Consider the following 7,804-nt stretch of genomic DNA (forward strand, 5'->3'; position numbering starts at 1 on the left):
CCCCCCCCCCCCCCCCCCGTCATTTCTACCTCTGCTTTCAATTATCTCTCTCTCTCTCTCTCTTATAATTTTTTTTTTATTTTTATTTTATATTTAATTTTTGATGGTGCTCATTGAGAGCGAATTAAAAAAGAATAAAAATGTATTAAGGCAAGCGGCGAAGATTATGAATTAATTTTTAAAGATCTTTTTTCGCGTGACTCTTTCGGGTATTTTATGGTACCAGGGTCTCCCCACACCCCCACCCCCACCCCCCCCTCGGACACGCCTCTTCGCTGCGGTTCTCACTTCCCCGCTGGGATGAAAAGATTTCGCGAATTTTCGAAAGTCGCCGTCGCCGTCGCCCCGACAATTTGGCAATAAATTAACCGCAAAGCGTTTCGGGCAATAAAACATAAAAATGCAGACTGCCCCCCAGCAGCCCAGACCCCCCTGGGATACACACACAGACACACAGACACACAGACATAAAGACATAAAGTAGATATATTGTACATATCGAATATCTGGCCATATTTTTGCATTTTAACACAATTTTCGGTGGGATTTGCGGGCCAAAGGCAATTAAGGAACGAAAACGAAAACGAAACCGAAACCGAAACGAGCGCAGCTTCCGTCCAGGAACGGAATGGGAATGGGAATGGGAATGGGAATGGGATATTGGGAATGAAATGGACAACCAAACTCCCAACCGAAAAGTGTGTGAAGGTTCGTCATAAATTCATAAAGCGAGTTCAATGACCAGCCTCTGGCTTGAGCCAGCCTTTTCAGTCCACCCTTTGTGCGAGCATAAAACATAAGGCCCATAAAGAACCCACCTGAGATCCGATTGCATTCGAGTTTGCTTAATTGCAGCGACACACAGCCAGGGGGGAATATCTATAAATTAAATTGAATCGCATAATCCGGAGCCCATCCGGGCAAGGGTAAACTTCAATTTGGGCTGAGTTTTATTTTTGTGAGATTTGATCCAAGCCCTCGGTGACGAGGGGAAGTTCTGCGAATATTGTTGCTCGATTGCTCTCAGGGGATTCTTTGCCATGGGTACCGAGCAAAATAAAACCACGAAAGGAAACTGGAAATTTGTTCTAATGAAAGAAAAAAGAAAGGAGGAGGAAAAATTGAATTAAAAAGGAAATTGCAGAAGCGAGAACTTGCCCATAAAGGCAACACTTCTTCGTGCCTTGAAGGGATTGTCAGGGAGAGGCGTTAAACACGAGCTGCTGGTGGACAGGAGGTGGCACGGCCTTGGTCTCTTGACTCGATGGCCTGCCACTGAAAAGACGAGCAAAGAAAAGAAAAAGAAAAAGAAAAAGAATAAGAAAAGGAAAAAGCAAAGGAGCTGTGCCAGTGGCAGTGGCCAGATATTCGAGAGCCAGTTCTTTGGGTTCAACTAATTTGTTAACTATATTATGGGAGCCACTCAGCCACCTTTTGATTGCCTTATAAAATATAAATACAGGTATGGGAAATGGGAAATGGCCAACTTTACGCTTTAAACTGTATGATAAATGCACTTTAGCGTCGATTTAACATTCCGTGAGTGATTATACAAGATACACAATAAGGCAAAACTTTGACAAGTGCTGAAAGCGACTTTTCACCCACTTGGACCCAGCGACAGACACATGTATCCGCCGAGGTAGTTCAAATTATCAATGAAACTTTACAATCACAATCAAAAAAGAGAGAGTAGAGTGAAGAGAAGAGAATGGAGGTTGATGGAGGTTGGAGGAGGTGGCAGAAAAGAATAAAACCAAATACAGCGGCCAAAAGTTGAACTGAACTGCAACTTTGTTAACTTTGCCGCTTATTAAAGACAAACTCGTGGCACAAGAAAAGACTCAGAGTTCGAGTTCGAGTTCGAGTTCGAGTTGGACTGGCTTAAGGACCCGCCAGAGCTTACACAAATATTTATTGTTGCTGTCAATGTATCAGGTTTGGCTTTACCCTGCACTACCCCCCGCATTAAATTGAAATTATCCACTAAAAGATACGCAAAGAAATCTTAAAGCTTGGCTCTGCTTTGTTTTCCTTGTGGCTGGCTGGAATATAATCAAAAGGCAATAAATATTGCAAATGTGACAAAGTTTAACTAGGACAGGGACGGGGACGGGGACTCACCCACACCACAGTGAGGGAAAAGGCTGGCCAAAAGAGCGACAGAAAAAATGTAAACCAGAGGCAAACAGAACAGGAGAGAACTCGAACTTGGAGCTGGCTGAATACCCTTGAAAAGCCAACACAACTCTTCAAACTGATTCATCTTCTAGCATGAGAATTTGTTTAATTATATTTTCACCCATGCCTTAATCGTATTTAAGTGTAAAGCAAAAGTGTCCTTTGCTTCCTTTGCTCCCCACGATCCCACTCCAGCCGCTGCACCGGCTGCAATGTCGGAATATTCGCAGTTCAAGTTGCAACACTTAATGGACCTCGCTCAGCTCCCGCTTAGTGCTGAACTCTTTGGCTTTTGTGGCGCAAGTTTCTGCGCATTATTCGAATACCTTTGGCAAGGGTATAGGTATAGAGGCTGAGCTGCTGGCTGCTGGCAAAAAAAGGCCAGCAAAAAATTAAATATAAAATGCAAAAATTGCTTTTAAGCAGCGAAAGTCGCGTTTAGCACAGCGGCCCTGTCCCACGGGTTAGGGTGGAGTGGAGCGCCAGGACACATGGATGCCTGGCATGTGGGCAGAATGTGCTAAAAGGACATTGCTGTTGTTGCTGTTGTACGTGAGTGTGTGCAGTTCATCAGCGACCGCAGCAAGAGGCAGAGATCCGGCAAACAGAAAAAGGACACTCGCTCCAGCAAACAAAACAAAAAAATAAAATAAAAGCGGAAATACGAAGGGGGAAAACCAAAATGATTCTGCTGCTGGCTTCTGCACGGCAAAAGGGTTCATTAAAAATAGCACAAAAAAGTGAATGCAAGTGGGGAAAATGATGTCAAATAAAATAGGTGGGAGCTGGCTTTGGGAGAAGTGCGGCACCTCCGGCCCCAGGCCCAAGTTGTCCTTAACTTGAAGTCTGTTTGTCTAACTAGCTAACTGAGTAACTGAGTAACACTCTGCACACTCCTTTGCTTATGCAAGTGGAAATTCATTATTTTCGCGTGCATGCCGCAAATTATGCGACGAACTTTATCACATTTGCAATTTGAGACGACTGCCGGTGGAGTACCCCAAATGGCACGAGCCTGCCGCACGAACCCCCAGCACGGAATTAACATTCGAAATTGAATTGGTTTGTCCTGTGTCCGCCGATTGCCACTGGGGTACATTCGCTTTCGTTGATCGGTTGCCACATGCAAATAATTGCATCTATTTTTAATGGACAACGGATAACAGTTGAGTGCGGCTTTAGCTTCCAATCATTGCCAATCTCCTCCACCGATGATTACTGATTACAGAGCAACACCAACACCCGACAACAAACTAACAAACAAGCAAAAAAAGCAAAGGGAATCGCCAACCGCATAACAACTGTGGCACACATTTAAATGTTTAACGAAAATCCACTAAGAGCATTTCGCATTTAAACTCCCCGTGTAGCAAGGCATTTTCAGGTTAGGCAGAGCTGGATTACACACACACACACACACACACACACACTCGCACAACAGCAACAAAAAAATGTTTTTGGTTTTATAAAAATTCCACAATTTTCTTCTTTTTTTTTGTTTGGTCTGCAACGAAATCCCGCATAAAAGCTGTTTCCACGCGGATTTTTGGCTGCTTTTTTAGGGTATATTGTGTTCGTAAGGATGTTTGTGACAGCAGGCAGCAAGGCGATAATTGAGCAATAATTAATTACTTGTGATTCTCGATGCCCACTTGCAGCAGCAAACTTCTGCTTGGTTGCCTTTGGCCCATTGGAGTGCCCGCAAATTATAATTCTCGAGTCGGAAATAACTTCCCTGGAATAAGTGCCTTAAAACAAAAGCGATAAAGAGTTAAGAGACAAAGCAGCGGAAATTCCGGGCTGCATTCTTCGCTTAGTCAATCACCTGAGTGGCCCCACAAATCCTCATACATTTTTACATATTCTTGTACATACAGTTTACATATTCATGAAGTGTTTGCGGCGGGTATCCCCTTAGTCGTAAGCCCCCATTTCGGAGACTGTTAATTGTCGTTTTGTTGTTGTTGCTGTTTTCTTCGCTCTCTGGTGCAAAATGAACATGAAGCTATTTGTTAATTCAATGAATTTATTTTACTGGTGCAGAAAAAAAGGCAGCTACGAACCGGGCCACGGCACTGAACATTGAGCAGGCCATGTTGCAGCCGACACACACACGGGCGCCGGCAGATACTCACGCACATTGATGAACACATTACAAGATATTTTGCATATTTTATGGTTTCGAAGAGGAAGGTGCACACACATATCCCCACATACATATGCATGAGGCGCAATGGAGTGCAACAGAAGCAGCAGGAAGAGGCGAACAAAAAGAGAGGGACAGTCGCGGTGTCAGAGTGTCAGAGTGTCAGGAGTGCAGCAGCAGGGGAAATGAAGTCAGTTCGTGTAAAAATCTGTTTTTATGATTAATTGCCGTTCCAGTGAAAAACGAACCACGACAAGGAGCAGCGGGAGGATGGGGCAGCAGAGAGTCTGTCCGGGACTGTCCGTGCCGAGCCGTTTCTGCATTTCAATTTGTATTTTCCCAGCAATTTCATTTGCACACAATTTTCATTGCTCTCCTCCTACCGCCCACTACCACCCAACCGTTCTTCTCGTTGCCAGACTTTACATTTCTCGCATTCACACTTGGCACCACCTGTCCGTCCGTCCGTCCGTCCGTCCGTTTGTGTGGCTCATTCCATCAGGCAGCTTTCGCCAAGTTTTCTTTACTCTTTTTATGGGCGGATTGAAAGTTTTATTTGCCCGATTTAATGCTGATCCGACAGCATATATAATTATACGTTGATTAATCCCTGCCCGAACAGCACCCACACGCCTTTGGCTTTTTTAGTGTTGGACAACATTTTCATTCTTCCTCTATTTGTTCCCCCACACTGGCGGAAAACCTATCTGTGCGGATTAGGCATTCAAATATTCAAAACACAACTGAAAAATATTCAAAAATGCGCAGAAACATCCCCCGGGCCATCCCCATTAGGTGCTTCCGTTTGAAATACTTCCCTTTTCTCTCGGTGCACTTGCTTAGTGTGTGCTGCTGTTGTTTGCTGTTCCTTTTGTTCTTTGTTTTTTGTTGCTACTGGAAATTGGCGCGTTTATCTGACATTATTTTGTGCACATTCGTTTCATATTACTTTGGTCTGGCCAGGCTCCCTCCTTGGCTGACGAGCATGGGAGCAGAGACAGAGGTATGCAGCTTTCCATACCCTTACACGAACCATGGACAATGCAATGTTTAAAAACTTAAAAACTTTTCCATGACGACGAGTAGACGCAGAATATGTGGATAAATGTTTGTAGCAGCCGCAAGGGCATAGAGTTATTCGTTCTTTGATGCATTTCTTGTACCCATTGTTCTAGCTTCTGCATTGCTTCATCTCTGCGTTCGACTGGAGGATTGCTGCTCCTAGTGCTGCAGCGACTGCCACTGGGCATGGCAGTGGGACTGGCGCAGCCTCAACCACTGCTTCCGTTTCCTTTTGCTCTGGCTGGCAGCATGAGGCGAAGAAGCAATTGGTAGTGGCAGTGAGGCTGGGACCGGGCCGGGGCCGGGGCTGGGTGAAACAACTGCAACTGGCATTTTTGGCGTTCCCGGCACGCGCTCACTAATTTTATTCCTTAATAAAAACCAAAGGCACAAAGCGATGGCAAATGGCTGAGGCTGGTCTAGGTGTGGGAGCACCCAGTGGGAAAAGCAGCGAGAGCCAGCGATGGGTCTGGGTCTGGGTCTGGGTCTGTGGATGGAGCAGTGTGCCCTGCACGTAGCGCTTCATCTCTCTTGGCTGCTGCGCATCCATTGGCCCCATTATCGGGTGGGCCCACCTTTGCGGAAGACACGGGTCTCGCCATCAAACTAGCAAAGTTCATTAAAGTGATAATTACAAAGGCCGTAAAGAGCGAATAACGGACGGACGGGCCAAGACGACACGAAACGGATATACGAGCTGACAGCAGCAACAGCAATGAGAACCGGAAAGGGTTTGCCCTCGAGACTCTTAAATAATTGCACATAAATGGGCCAAGACATTGATGTTACTGCTACAACACTCTCCACGCTCCACGCTCCACTCTCCCTCTGCCCACTCTGCCCACTCTCTCTCTCTCTTACTCTCTCTCTCTGACTTAAATTCGTTGCCTAATTTACAGTAAATGGTGCGGAACCGTTCCATCTGATATGCTACCGAAAATGGAAACTTATGCGGAGATTTCGCTGAATTTTGAACATGTATTTGCGGAATCGATTTGGTTCAAATTTATCCCAAATAAAATACAGCAGATTCATAGATCTCTGCCGCAGAGAGAGGGATTCTTCCAAGAGAGTTTTTCGCTCTTTGAGCGTGCTCTTTCCATGAATTTCGTTTTTTTTCCAAGAAAGAAATTCCACGAGGGACTCGTGGAATGATCCATTGAAAGCATCTTTTAAATACATACTTATTCAGTGGCAATCATGAGAATCGGGGGACGTACATACATCTACATATGTATGTATGTATTGCTGTGCTCATAAAAGAGGAGCAAACAAGACTTTAAATAATCATAACCCAAGACCCAAAAAACTTTGCACAGCTGCCAACAGGCTGACGCCCAAGGAGCAGGAAAACTTTTGCGGCATAAACAACAAACAACGAGTGCCACAATGGATGGGGCAGCAGCAGGAAGCAGGCAGGGCAGCGGGTTGAAAGCCATAAACTACAATTGAAAGAAACAACAAAGCGGCAGCAGCGGCAGCATCAGAAACATCAGAGGCGAGCCAGCAGCAACGGCATTGGGCACTAAGCAAAAAGGGATATAAATAAATAAATAAATACATATGCAAAAATGCGAAAAGGATTGGGCAACAGAACACTGAGATACTCGGCACTTTGATATGCATCTAAATGGCATCATCAGGAGCAGCATCATCNNNCGGGATGGGGTCGGAGACGCCAAATGTGACAGCAGAAAGAAGAACAACAACAGAAACATATTCCAAAGATGGCAATCAGCATCGGTGCGATTGAGAAAGCAACAGCAAATAGAATAACACTCAAACGAGAAACCCGAAAACAACAATCCAAAACGGAACCCAGGACATTCAAAGTGCCAAGAAGCGAGCTGGTGTCTCGTGTCCAGCAATCAAAACGACATCATGACAAAGTCCATATACCCTTGAGAACTCGTAGACATCAACAGCTTTACCATGCACCATTTACCTACCTATAGCTACCTATTCCTGTCAAAGGTTTTGTCTCATTTTCAGACTTTTTCGAAAACTAATCGTAAATTAATTCTTGTAATATTAACCCGATCTGCAGGACTATGTCACAAAGACACAAAGTCAATATGCAAATTCGAATGCCTTCAGAAAGGGTATGCTGGAAATAAGAGCTAACGGAAAAAACAGCAAATCATTTTGCGGGCATTACATTTTATTCGCCATTCATTGTTTGCCGTGGCCATAGCCAAGAAGCGAACAGTGGGACGAAATATGCAATGAACTAACTGAGGAATCATCTTTCTTGAGTTTCATTTGATTTAATGTCAGCTCCCACATGATCGGTTGGGCTTTACTGATTCTCCGTGCAGCTCCAGCTCGAATTAAATAATTATTCATAATTTCTAAACACAATTTATTTAGCAAAAAAAAAAAAAAAAAATATATTATATGATAGATGATTCCTAT

Source organism: Drosophila guanche, unplaced genomic scaffold, assembly GCF_900245975.1.
Source record: "Drosophila guanche unplaced genomic scaffold, DGUA_6, whole genome shotgun sequence".
NCBI classification, from domain to species: domain Eukaryota; kingdom Metazoa; phylum Arthropoda; class Insecta; order Diptera; family Drosophilidae; genus Drosophila; species Drosophila guanche.